Source organism: Cyanistes caeruleus, chromosome 3 (genome assembly GCF_971803275.1).
Source record: "Cyanistes caeruleus chromosome 3, bCyaCae1.hap1.1, whole genome shotgun sequence".
In the NCBI taxonomy this organism is placed as follows: Eukaryota; Metazoa; Chordata; class Aves; order Passeriformes; family Paridae; genus Cyanistes; species Cyanistes caeruleus.
Window position 1 is genome coordinate 18,488,648 of NC_141703.1, and position 12,900 is coordinate 18,501,547.

The following is a 12,900-nucleotide window of genomic DNA, read 5'->3' on the forward strand; positions in this document are numbered from 1 at the left end:
AATTTATTTGATTTTGTTTTTCTTCATTGTAAATAGAACAGTAGAAAATAGTAGAATATAACCCATTCTTAGACTGCAGTCTAACCCTCTTCTCCTGCATTAGTACAAATGGAAAGCAAACACAAGTACAATGGATCAACTACATAAGCTTTTAGGTCCAGTTTCCATGTGGCTATAAGCTAGCACAATGTGGTCCTGGGGGAACTTTGAATCTGAGAGGACTCAGCTTGTGATGACACAGCTTTGAGCACAGTGACACATCCAATGACTGCTGTGGCATACTGAAAACAGCCTCAGTGATGGCCCTGGGACTTGGAACTTGGCCTGTAAATTGTCAGTGGTGCTCAGCAGCCCTCTCCTTGCTTCAGAGTGACCACCAGTCCCAGCTGCTGCAGAGCCAGAGGGCCCAGAGGAGCTGTAGCTGTCTCTTCTGTTTGCTGCCATCATTGCAAGGCCAGCCAGGCTACCCAGAGGCTCTACAAAACACTGAGATCTGCCAGTGCTGCAGATGGGTAAATGCACTTCCAGGGATGATCTAAACTTCAGGGAGACAATAATATTTCACTGGAAATGCCAGGACCTATGTGGTGCTGGCCTGAAAGGAGCTGCTACAGACACACAATGTAGTATTTGTTGACCTTAGTCAGTAAACAAAATCCAACCCCACATCAGTTTTAAATTTCCTAATGTGTATATATAGATTAATGCATTTTTTTCATAGGTGAGTGAACTATACCAGCATAATCAGAAAACCCTATCCCCAGAATGGGGATAGGGTTGCATTGTATAAAACCCAGTAAAATTAGAGTAGCACACCCTTTGTCCACAGCCAAAGCCCAAGAAATCATTTCAACAGGTTATATCAAGTGGAGCTGGTTAGAGTTCTGAATTGTTTTAAGCCAAGAAAACTTCAATCAGTGGTTATTTCACACAAACTGTTCACTGTGATAATTGTTCTAACATCTTCTGTTTGTTATTCATGATAGGGGAGTGTCAGGTTGTCTACTCCAGGGACTTATTTCTCCCAAACAGTTCATCTACACTGGCTTCCCTGGAAGATAAAGTCAGTGTAATAGCAGGGAAAATCTGTTCTCGGATTGTATGACTAGTATTTAAAAAAAAAAAAAAATGACTGATATAGAGCTATGAAAAGAATTGATTTTTTCAGTATGGCAGTTGAACCAAAAAATTGAGAGGAAAAAATAGTATAGTCCATCTCATCTCAATTTGTTGGCTTTTTTTTTCCTTTTTTTTTTTTTTTTTTTTTTTTTTTGTCTGTGAGATGAGGAAAATATTTCATTCAGCTTCAGACAAAGATATTCTTTTCCAAGCCAGGTTGTTTCTGATGAAAATTATTCTTTGGAACAGACAGGCCAGATTTAATTGTCACCTACCCAGCAGATGAGGAAATACCTCCTATAAAAGGGCCTGCCAGGTAGAGGCATTCCTGCATTCCTCTGGGGATTGAGGTAGAACATTCCTCTGGGACATGATGCTGCAGAACCCTCCCCTGCCCACAGAGACCCATCTCTGCAGCAGCAGCAGGCTCCTCATCCATCCCAGGAAGAAGCAAGGGATGGACCCTCCAGAGAGGGCACGCTGTGGTGCAGCATCTGCCTCGGCTCATCTAATTGCCAAAAGAGGCATGGGAGAGATTGACCCATTCCCTTGGCTGGCAGGGAACATCTTTTCCAGGGTGGCAGCTAATGTTCCAGGGATCACCTCTGGAATTAAACCTTGGCTTCCCAGGAACATGTCTGGCCATTGATTACAGCACAAATTTGATGAGAACAACTTTGTTTAGAAAGACAAAATGACATTTTTCACAAAGAGATCATCAGCTGCATAATAGCTGATTCTTGTACATGAATATTTTAATGACAGTCCTTTGCTAGGACAGATGCTTTTCCATGTTAATGGGAATCACCATGTAAACATTTCTGTAGATAAATCAGTAAGAAAAGGTAGAGATAGCATCAGATGTGTTTATAAAAAATTCTTACAAGTTCTGAGTTTTTGGGGTTTTTTACTCCTGATAAAATTGAAAATTCTCTTGATTGTCTCTGTTTAATTGGATTGAGAACTAAGGCTTCCATGACATATGTAGCTGAGCCAGTCTTTGCTGAATGGTACCAAAGGGGAGGGGGAGGTCTCAGTTCTCCTCCTTCACACTCTTGTTTTCTTTACCTACACAATCCCAACCATTTCTGGGGCTGATCAAGATGTGGGAGCTCACAGATGAGTCTGTGTGAGCTGATTAATTCATTCACCTGCAAAAAAAAAAAAAAAGGCCACCTTTTCTGCTGGGATCACTTTGAGCTGGGTTAAAAAGTGAAACAGCTGCTGGAGTGGCCCAGACAAGAACTTCTCCCCATGCCTGGTGGGCAGAAGAGCTGTGACTGCTCTACACTGGTTCTGCTGCACCAGGACTCCTGTTTGCTTTCCAGACTCGATGGATTTTGGAGTGTTGCAATAGTGCTTATCTTCTGGTAACTGATTCTTGTGCTTAAAATCATTGTTCAATGTGGAGAGGTTCTTTCCAGGCACTTTTGTGGAGCTAGTTAAACCTCCCAAAGGGCAGTATTCTTATTGCTGTGCCTGTGAATCATGCTGTGCTTAATGTGCAGGCATGCTCGTTTTGACAAAACAGGAGATAATTCACTGCTAGATTGGTCTTCAAAATGAATGTGAGTAGTCTTGTGATACTGTATATTAGATATGATTATAGACATGGTTGTACTTGTTCAGGATTGGAATTTGTTCTGAAAGAGACAGATGCACAAGAAAATCCCTTTCTATTTTTCTGCCCTATGTTTTGTTTAATAATAAGGGATGAATAGAGTTTAATAAAAGGAATGGAAGCAGCTGTGTTGCAATTAGAAGATTTAATTAATATTTGCCCAGAAGTTTGAACATACAACTGTACTGGGCAAGGAGATGGCTCAAATGAACAAAAATGAGTGGTTTGTGGTTGGTGCTTCACCAGTTCCTCCTGTGCAGTTAATGTTAAGCTAGTACAGTACACTGGAAATATAATCCCTTGCAAATCACTTTCTGGATCTGAAAGTAGTCAATTATCTGTGACTGATTACTGTCTTAGGGCCAGAAAAGTACCAAACACCTGCTATTTCCATTCAAGCCACTGAGAATTGTTGGTGCCCTTCTTACTGTTAGATCATTCATCCTCTCAACATATTCAAATTTGGTATTGTAGTGTATTGTTAGAATAAGGACAAGCACTGACTTCCCAGTAACAAATGTCCCTGATAATGTCCTTATTCTAGCTTTGAGATAAGAGCAGTTCAAATAGCCTTCTGTGTGATTGCCAGTTTTATGCAATTTCCTGATTTAGCATGAGACCAAGGGCAGTGCAGCTTTATTTACTATTGTGCATTTAAATTAAACCTCTAAAAGATTTACTGATTTAATTAGTATTTTTGAGAGCATGTAGGGAAAGGATGAGAAGACTAAAATGGCAACAGGCTAGCTAAATTGCAAAGACATTTTCAGATCAGATCTGAAATGAGATGGAGACATTTGAGAGGGCTGTTGCTGATGCAAGAAACCTCAGAGGAGAGCAGTCAATAGGGGTGAGACTCTGCTCTGGGACTGCTAACAAAGCTGTGCTCTCACTCTGCACAGAAATGGGTTTGCCTTCTGCTCCTGATAATCTCATGTGACTTCTGTTACTAAGGAGGGAGGGTGTCAACATGCTAACTGTCAACTGGAAAAATTAAGTTACTCTCTTCGTAATCTGATTATTAAGGAAATACTTTGAGAGTAGATTAATCAGACAGTGAGGTAGAATTATTAAATAAAAGCATCATTACTAGTTTCAGGATGATTTAAATAATTGCCATAGCTATTAACAGTGCACTAACTGGAGTGTTTTAGAACAGGGAAAATCTGGTCCACAGATGGATTTCCTTCAAGTCTCTGCCAAGCTTGTAAAAGCTGGCAGGACAGAATGTGGATACAGACATGAATTAATTTCATCTAAGGATGTGAGGATATGGCAGGAGTCAGCACAGGGAAAAGGTAGGCTGGTTAATGTATGGACACAGAAAAAAATTGGAGGACTCTGATGTTCAAAGTGTGTATTGCTGCAAAAACTTAAGAGATCTGTCTTATGACAACAACATGCAATAGAAGAGCTTCTTGATCTAACCTTAATTTAAAAATAAAATGGAAGAGCTCTCTTTCTGTAGGTCTGATGCTCTTGTGAAGCTGGGAGAACACCTGTGAGAAGTGTCCAAGGGAAGATTAACTGTGGGAGAAACCTCTAGTGAAGGGAAGATCCCTGCTGTAAAGGCAGACAGTTCCAATGCAGCATCTCTCATTTGTCCAGAGCCCCTACTGACTTTCAAGAGTTTCCCAAATCCAACAGAACACAATTTAAGATATTTTCTTATATGAATGTAATTGCTCTGCATTAAAAAAAAAGAAATGGTTTACAATAACTGTTTAATAGGTTATCAGTAAGCACATTCATATGTATGACCTTTCCTTTGGATGCTTCTCCCAGTTTGTAATTTTTCATGATCTATTTCTTTCCTTTCTAGGAAAAGTGAGTGAAATATTTTATTTTGCCAAAATTTTAGTAAGACTAGGGAAAATTGTTTCCATCTCTTAGACCATTCAGTGAACTACTCAGAAGAGACACTAGTCAGGACAGTTCAACTGGAAAATCTTAAGCATATTCTGTTTCATGTCTTCATGTTTTTGTCAAGTTTTCCCATTTCTTTCAATCTCGGAGGGATGAGCACAGATATTCCCTTCTTCACTCTCACAAAATACTCTGGCTGCAGCAGAACAATGACCAAAAGGCTCCATCAACACAAGGCAGATACCATTAATTTCCTTGGAGGTCTCTTTTGATGCTCATCCCTGAGTGACCAGAGCAGAGCTTTGAACCTTTTCCATCCCTTCAGCTGTCCATGCAGAGTAACCCTTGTTCCCTGCACTGCAGTTTCCAGCCAGTTGGACCTAAGAAGGTGGTTAGGAGGGTGGAAAATATTCCTCAAATTCTCTTTGCCCTCTGAACCAAGAGGTTCACTCAAGAATGGATTGCTCTGCACATAAGTAACAACTTTAAAACCTGGACCCTGATATGCCCAGGTCATGTTGCCTGGGGCACTCAGGTCTTTATACAGACTGGGACAACCCAGGCAGACCTACACAGGCTGTCCACAAAGTGCTTCTAGAGAGAAGAGATGCAGGTGGGAGGTGGCACCTGCTGGGCTTTCAGCTCAGGGATCCCTGCACCTCCCACTCTCTCTCCTTGGGGTCTGGCACAGGCACAGCATCTGCCTGAAGAGAGAAAGGAACACTGATTGCAGGATCCACACCTGCTGGTATGGCCATCTACAAAACACTCTCTTGGGCTGGTAACTGAAGAGCCACAAAATGTTTATCAGTGTTTTAGTAATCAGATAATGGATGTACCCTAGGATGCCAATAGCAGTGGTAGATAGTTGCAGGGCAGCTGTGTTGCTGTTATAGTTTATGTCCTGGTGTGTCAGTGGTGGAAGATGTAATGAAATTGCCATTCCTCTTCAAAAAGAATTATGAATTACATTACATTACATTACATTACATGAATTACATTAGATGCTGCCTTTTGAAATGGGAAAAGGGGATTAGAAAGTAAGTGTGAAGTCAGAACCAATGTCCCCAGTTTCATCACTGATATCACCTGGCAACCTCACTTCTCTCAGCTCCAAAATGAATACACATCTGTCCCCAGTTGTCTATCAGGTACTTTGTTATTTTAGCTCAGGGGAGGAAAAAAACCCTATGCTTCTCTGGCACATGGAGTATTGGCCCTGAGTTTCCCAGCTTAGTAAAGCTGTGGCAAGAACAAATGTACATGTGCTGCAATATTGACTGGATTCTTATTTTCTAAAGGGTATGATCTCTCCCTACTTTTATTTTATTGTACTTCATCTAGAGTTTTTACAGTTTCATGAAATTTGGACATCGGGGAATTGCATATAATTCAAATCATGACCTCTTAAAATGTAAACACCAAAAACTACTTGACACTTGCAAGTCCTCCATAAAAACTACCACCAGATTCCTGCTGTCTCAAATTGGTTGTCTCTTTCCACACCAATCAGGCCAGGAATTTCTGGTCTGGCATTTCAAAGCTGGCATTGACACTTCTTTTCTGTAATCCCCATTAGTCAAAAAGAGATGCACAATGTCTCTGCCATTAGCAGAGACAAAGAAGTAGCTTTGCTCTGATGATGGAGCTTTGATGACCTAAAGACTTACAGCCAAGCCAGTTGATAATAGATGGGGTTGAGGAACCGTTCAATATTTGTGCATGCAGTCAGGAATAGATGTAGTTGTTCAAGCTGGTTTCTTTCCCTTTCAAGACACAGAGTCTCTTCCAAATGCTGAGAGTTTCCATGTTGTAATAGTGCTGTCATGTCTGGGTGGGCTGAGGACCCCACCAGAGCACTGTGGGGTGGCCACACTGTCTGCACCTCCTCCACTCCCCAGCTCAGTGGGGTGCAAACACCCCCAACATGGGGGAAAACAGCCTTATAAGATCCAAGTCATGCTGTATAACCTTTAATTTGCTAGAGGCCACATTTCTTACACAGCAATTGGGAAGATTCTTGTTGGACATGGTTATTATTATTTCAGAGCTAACATCTGTTTTTAAGTGCACATCCAGTGTCAGTGTCTAACTGTGCTAGAGGTCATAGTGTGTATAATTTCCACACTGTCTGAATACAGGGATACACTGAACTGATTTATGTATTGCCTCACCATGGCTGAGTTCCTGGATAACCAAATTTTTTAATGTTGCAAGGACATTGATGACTTCAGAATACTCTTGCAATAATTTCTACTATTTCTACTTGAATCAACAAGCTGCAGGCAGAAAAATTTAATAAAATAATTGTTGAATAATATTTTCTCTCCCTTTCTATTTAAATATAACCTGCTTGTCAGATATCCAGTCTCTCTATCCAGTTTCTATACTTGTCAATGCACTAAACACTGGACATGTAGCATAAGAACATGACCCCCACTGTGTTCATTGTTCTGCAATACTCTTGTCACCGACAGAGTTTGAGTGAAACTGAGTTTATTAAAGCACAGAATTTTATTGTGTTCAGGCAAATACATTCTACATCTCCCCCCAAAAAAAACCCCAAACAAAACAAACTCCATGAAAAGCTGAGCCATCAGATAAGGACAATTCTTTACTCCATTAGGAAATACCAATGGTGGCAATTACTGCTATTACTGCTTTTTCAAGTAGAGGTGAAAAAATATAGATGCTGAAACTTAGGGGATTTTAAATAAGCTGAAATAAAGCTGTGTAAATGAAGTCAGGACTGCATCTTGGTTTCCCTTTAATTCCTGGAAGGAGGAAAACTGCCTAGTATTATGTTATTTGCAAGGAACATTTAGTCCCAAGTGCTACTGATTACATCTTCTATTCTTGTAGAGCTCCTCAAAACATTAAGGTTTCCATTAAAAGACAAAACCAAATCTAGTTGTCTTGAATTGGGATTTTTCAGAAAGAAAAAACCCTACCACTGACTCCTTTGACTCAAAACAAGGCAGATAAAAATATCTTGCATCAAACTCATTTACAGAATAAAGCTGGAAAAATGTTCAGTGAAATGGAGGGAGAAATTTTGGCCAAAATGAAGAGCTTCAAAACCAGAAGGGCTAGAATATAATTGCTGGTAGAATGGAAATAATCAAACAAGATCAAAGGTGTCAAAACACATCAAGCTAGGTGCTGAGAAAAAGCTGCTAGGAAATATCAGATATTTTCCAATGCAGTTTATTGAAAGGTGGCTCACAAGTTTTGCAGGGTGTCTGAGGAGTGTGATCTCTTAAGCTGTTCTGGCCAGCCTTTCATAAAAGGCAGTGTTGGTCTTGCTGCCCTCCCATTCCTCAAGCCCAAGGAAGTTTATAGTAACCAGCAAGCAGCAGCATGCAGAGGGGACAAAAGAAAGCTGTCTGAAGGTGGGACACAGTACTGAAAAAGGAGTTGCTGTGGCAGCATGAATCAGGGCTTTCTCTGGCCCAAGTTACCCTCCCTTGCCAACTACAGCCCTTCCAGTACAGAAGTTGCTATATTCCTGTGTGCAGTGCACATCATGGAGCGTTACTGATCTACCCTGATGGGGTGGATCTCTCAGTGTTGCTGTGAATAAGCACAGTCAGAAATGCTTCCCCAAAAAATGGAGCAGTGGGTGCTGGCGATGCTGGCCTAGGCAATGTCTTGCACAGTGCAGTAGCTATCTAAGGATGCCCTGAGCTGAAGTTTCCCAGCTTCCTGGTCTGGAATTTATGGAAATGTGTTTTTCCTTGCAAACATTGTGTAGGGAATGTAATTTGTCTTCCTCCATCTCTCCTGCTGTTAAGAAAAAGGTCCTGCACCAGGGATGTGGCAGTACTACAGAGTCATTACCCTTCGATGGCCTAAGGCTACATGCAGTGAAAGGTATGTCAGGAATGGTAATCTGCTTTCTTGAGCCTCCCAGTGTAAATGGCAGAAATTAGAAGCCTCTGGGTGCAGAGGGCCTTTTCCTGAGGGTTTATTTACAGGGGCAGTCATTAGTTACCCAGGGGATATCTGTGTCTCTCTACCAGCTGTGCTGTGTTACCTGATACATCAGTAATCACCAGGCTAGCTTTGCACTGTCTGATCACCTTTTGTTCTTGGTTCCCAGGGAAATACACCTACCACTAGTGTGAGTAGGTAAGGATCTGACATTTCACCCTACTGATAAATACAACCTGCTCTCTAGGGGGACACAAAAATAACAGTATGGAAGCACCAGAGAATTAGTATTCAGAACATTCACACCATGGAAGCATAAACAAAATACATAAAGGTGACACCACAGCATTAGGGTAGGTGACAGATATCTGAGGCCTGTGCATCTGAGGCCTGATTCCCTAGCAGAGGTTCCTGTGGGATGTCTTAAATGTCTGTAAAGCAGCTGAGCTAATTGCCTTGGGCTCCCTCTGCAACTAGGAAGAGCAGCACATCTCAAGGGTGTGATTAATCTCACCTATAACAGGTCAGTGTAGCAGTAGGTCAGATGAATCCTCCCCTGGAAATGCTTGTTCCTCTCTGCTATAAATAGGAGTCAGAGTGACTAATGTAGGTACCAGTGCCTGCTTAGTTTGCAGTGAGAGGACTCCTACCCTCCCTGCCCAGCTTGGCCTGTAGCCAAAGCACACTTAAATTGCTGCCTAAACTTAACAGTGTGTTTGAGGTTAGTCTTGAATTTTTGCTAATTTTTGCTAATGCTGGAAGGCAGAAGGATGGAAGGAGGCTTGGGTTGGTTTTTCCCCCCTTTTCAAAGGTAGAGTAAATGCTTGAGAAATAGAGAGTTAAAAAAATTAGCCAGGGCTGATGGTATAGGCTTGGAAAGATGAAACTGGGAGCACTTGCTACAACTGAGAGCTGGTAAAAAGATATTTGTAAATGGGTGTGACTGCATTAGAGGACAGCTGACTTGTCCAGAGATTCTCCTTCTTCACAGAAGGGACCTAACAGGGACTAGCCACACGTGTTGGTGTGAGCAGCTGGCAGACCCCTGACCATAGTGCACAAGTTCAGCCCACAGAACTTACAGTCCATCCCACTGATTACCAACCAGGCCAGGACTCACCAGTTTTAATTGACCTGGAGGGTTTTGTTTCAGTGACTCTCTCAAAGTTAGTCTGCTTTCTCCTCCACTTCAAAATAAAATTGTTGGTTTTGCCATGCAGTAGCTGCATCTGGTTATTCTGTTGCCAAAGACAAGTGGAGCCAGGAAACTGGTATGACTGTAAGGTTAGAAAGGCAAGTGGAAACACAGGTGGGGCTCATGGCTCTGATTAACACGGTGACCCTGGTGTGGGGGCAGGTACCTTTCCCCTGGGTGTGGGTACTGGTACCTTCCAGGAGCCTGGAACAGAAGAGCTAACTTTTGCTTGGTTTCATTACACAAATAAAACCAGCTTACCCATGCTGCAGATATCCAGCAGCACCTGAGGGCTGCCCAGAGGAAGTGCTCCTCTGAGGAGCTCTGAAGATCTGGTGACAGAACCAGGGCTAGAGGCCTCTGCTTTTGGGTCCACAAAAGAGGATGCTCACTGTGATGTGAGGTTTGGACAGGCTTTACAGGGACAGAGGTGGCTCTGTCACCCTGGTGCTATGGGGGTCTCAGCAGTGACAGTGGGAGTTTTTCCAGTGCTTCTGGAACACTTGGTTTAGCCACATGCTGCACAGCTGTAATTCTTCTTTCGGATATGACTTTTGGAAAAAAACCTTCATACTCCCATTCCTTTGAATCTCCTGAGTATTAGGCACTGCTACCCTTCCTTAGAGCTTTAAAGGACACAAAAATGTGTACCCCTGGGACATGGAATAAACTGGTAAAAGCCACCTGTCCTTGCTGAATGTTCTTATTCTGCAGCAAACCACCCGCAATTTGACAGAGCCTGTCCCCGGTTGAAGAAATTCTGTAGTTAATGCACTTTGAGAGATCAACAGCAGATAAAGCACTGCCCCTCCCATCGCAGTTTGGTAGAGACTGTGAGAGCTGTACTTTCAGTTTGCCTTGTTTTGAGCAAACCTCCAGGCTGGGTTCCAGCCTTATCTGTTGATAAGTGCAGTTCAATTCATGGGCCAGTCCCAGCCACCTCAGACGGGCGGGTGTGTTTTGCCACCTGGGAATAGATAGCTGTTCTTTGGGTTCAGGTTTTCACATGAGCAAATCTGTTTCTCAAATATGGCTTTTGTAGCAAAGAGAATATAGAAAAAAAAAAAAAAAAAAAAAAAAAAGCCCAAACAACCACATAGATCAAGTGAGCTCTCAGAGTTATTTGTATCTGGCTTGTCATATAAAGCCATTGCTAATTTTCTGTAATTTTTCCCACAGGGGAAAAAGAATAATATCCAAAAGCATCTGTGTGAGGACAGATGCCAGGAGTAAGAGGCACAATGTGTATTAACTCCACATAAATCTATATGCTGTTTGAATCTGAGTCAGACTACCATAAAAGAGCTGAAATGTGGCTTCACATGAAGGATGTAAAGGTAATTTACCCTGCTGTACTCATGAGGAAAGTAGGAAACAATCACCCTCCCATTTATTTGAGGTTTTAGGAATTATTTGCTCAATAAAAACACCTATCCCCAGTGTTTATACTTGGAATAAATGGAAAAGGAGAGAGATGGTATCTAACCAGGAACTGGAGCAGGAAAAAAGGTAAAACCTGAAAAACAGCAGACAGATAGTCTACTCTCTCCAACATCCAGGTTTCTAGAATGAATGGTTGCAAATAGATAGTTTTTTAGAAAGGACAAAGCATTGTCCGTTTACCTCTGGCATTATCTTCCCGCACTGGAAGAGAAAGAAAGGTGCAGAATAATTGTTCTTTCCTTACAGAGAGTAGGAAGATATTTTCACAAGAGAACAGTGGAATCGGACTAAATTGCATTATAACTGCATAGAAATATTTTTACATGTTGAATCAAATTCTCGTGGGCCACAATTCTTCCTTTCAGCAGCAGAGATGCATCTTTCTTCTGGCATCTGTGACTACTACATGCCAGTATTCCAGCAGGTTTTTTGGTGTAGTATGAGAGGTACTGAAAAGAATAAAAGCTTTAAGAAAAATTATGACCCTGGGGACAAATGGCATTATCACTAATTGCACTTCACTAATTCTGCCTACTCAAAAGGAAAGAAGGTAATCTGGAACAAAGTACGTGGTTACTGCAGGATGAAGGAATTGTGCTTGGAGCTGCAGCGTGCAGTGAGTGACTCATACTGCACAAAGAGCTGCGGTGTGGGCAGCACCAGCAGACAATTGTCAGTAATCACTGCCGCGTGCAGCCTGCTGAATGAAACACTGAACAAGAGCTCCCTGAAAGCTCTAGCTCTGTGAATGGCAAGCCTTTAATTTTAAGATAGAGCCACATATCATAAATATTAGGTTTGATAAACATGCTTTTAAGGTGTTTAATAATATCTATGAATGAGGTAGAACACTGAGACGGCAGAAACTGCATGTGTAGCATTTTGAGAGACTCAGAATGTGCCTTCATAAAGGCAAACAGTCTTCTGAAAGGTACTTTCCATTTTGGGTTTGATGTCATACATAAAAGGGATGTGACTGCTATTTTTATTCTGGTGCAAGCTCATATTTTCAGATATTCTATCTATATCTTGATGTTTGTAAATGTTCTTCCACTATCGACCTGTGGCAGCACTGCACAGGTTGTGAGTGAAAAGGGGTACGTTCCCCTGGCACGAGTCAAGTGTTTTATGATGGAGCATGAAGGTGACTGATTGCAGACTAGCATCTAAGGCTCCCAAACTGCATCTGGCCTGTCCATGGTCTGTGGCTGCCTGGCTAGCAGCTAGTGGGCAGTCAGTGGAAAGGAGCAGGTGTACATTTCATTTACGTGTCAATACAGCCCTTAGCAGTCATGATAATATTTGACAACTGAGCTGAAAGTGTTATTTTAGGTGCGAGGGCCATGATTTGCAATGGCTGGGCTCTGAAATAGGCCAAGAAACACCGAATCCTGAATCATTCCTAGCCTTCTGTTTGAAGGAGTATTTTAAATACAACAATGTTTGTATCTTAATAATCAGATGTTTGTAAAGGCTTAGCATGTGAACCTGTACTTCTAAGGATAACAGGTTATGTAATGAATGAAAAACTGAAGTAAATGATTCTCTGCAAGATATCTTTTATGTGAATGGTAAGCCTGTGATTTGAAGCTAAAGCTTTACCTTTGATCTTGATCCGAAACATACTGAGTTCTGTATTGCAAGATGCTTCTTGCTGTGCAGCCCATCCCTTTGTGTTACCACCTCAGCTTAGCAGCTAACATAGGTCAGGAGCTGAAACTGC

At 41.8% G+C, this 12,900-nt stretch overlaps 1 long non-coding RNA gene across 1 annotated transcript; it reads left to right on the forward strand.

Moving 5' to 3' along the window:
- The first annotated feature begins 2,354 nt into the window (after positions 1-2,354).
- On the forward strand, positions 2,355-7,080 carry LOC147653990 (uncharacterized). The gene is made up of 2 exons (XR_015284196.1): positions 2,355-2,489; positions 4,209-7,080. It is a non-coding gene; the product is annotated as an uncharacterized LOC147653990 (long non-coding RNA).
- The last annotated feature ends 5,820 nt before the right edge of the window (positions 7,081-12,900 follow it).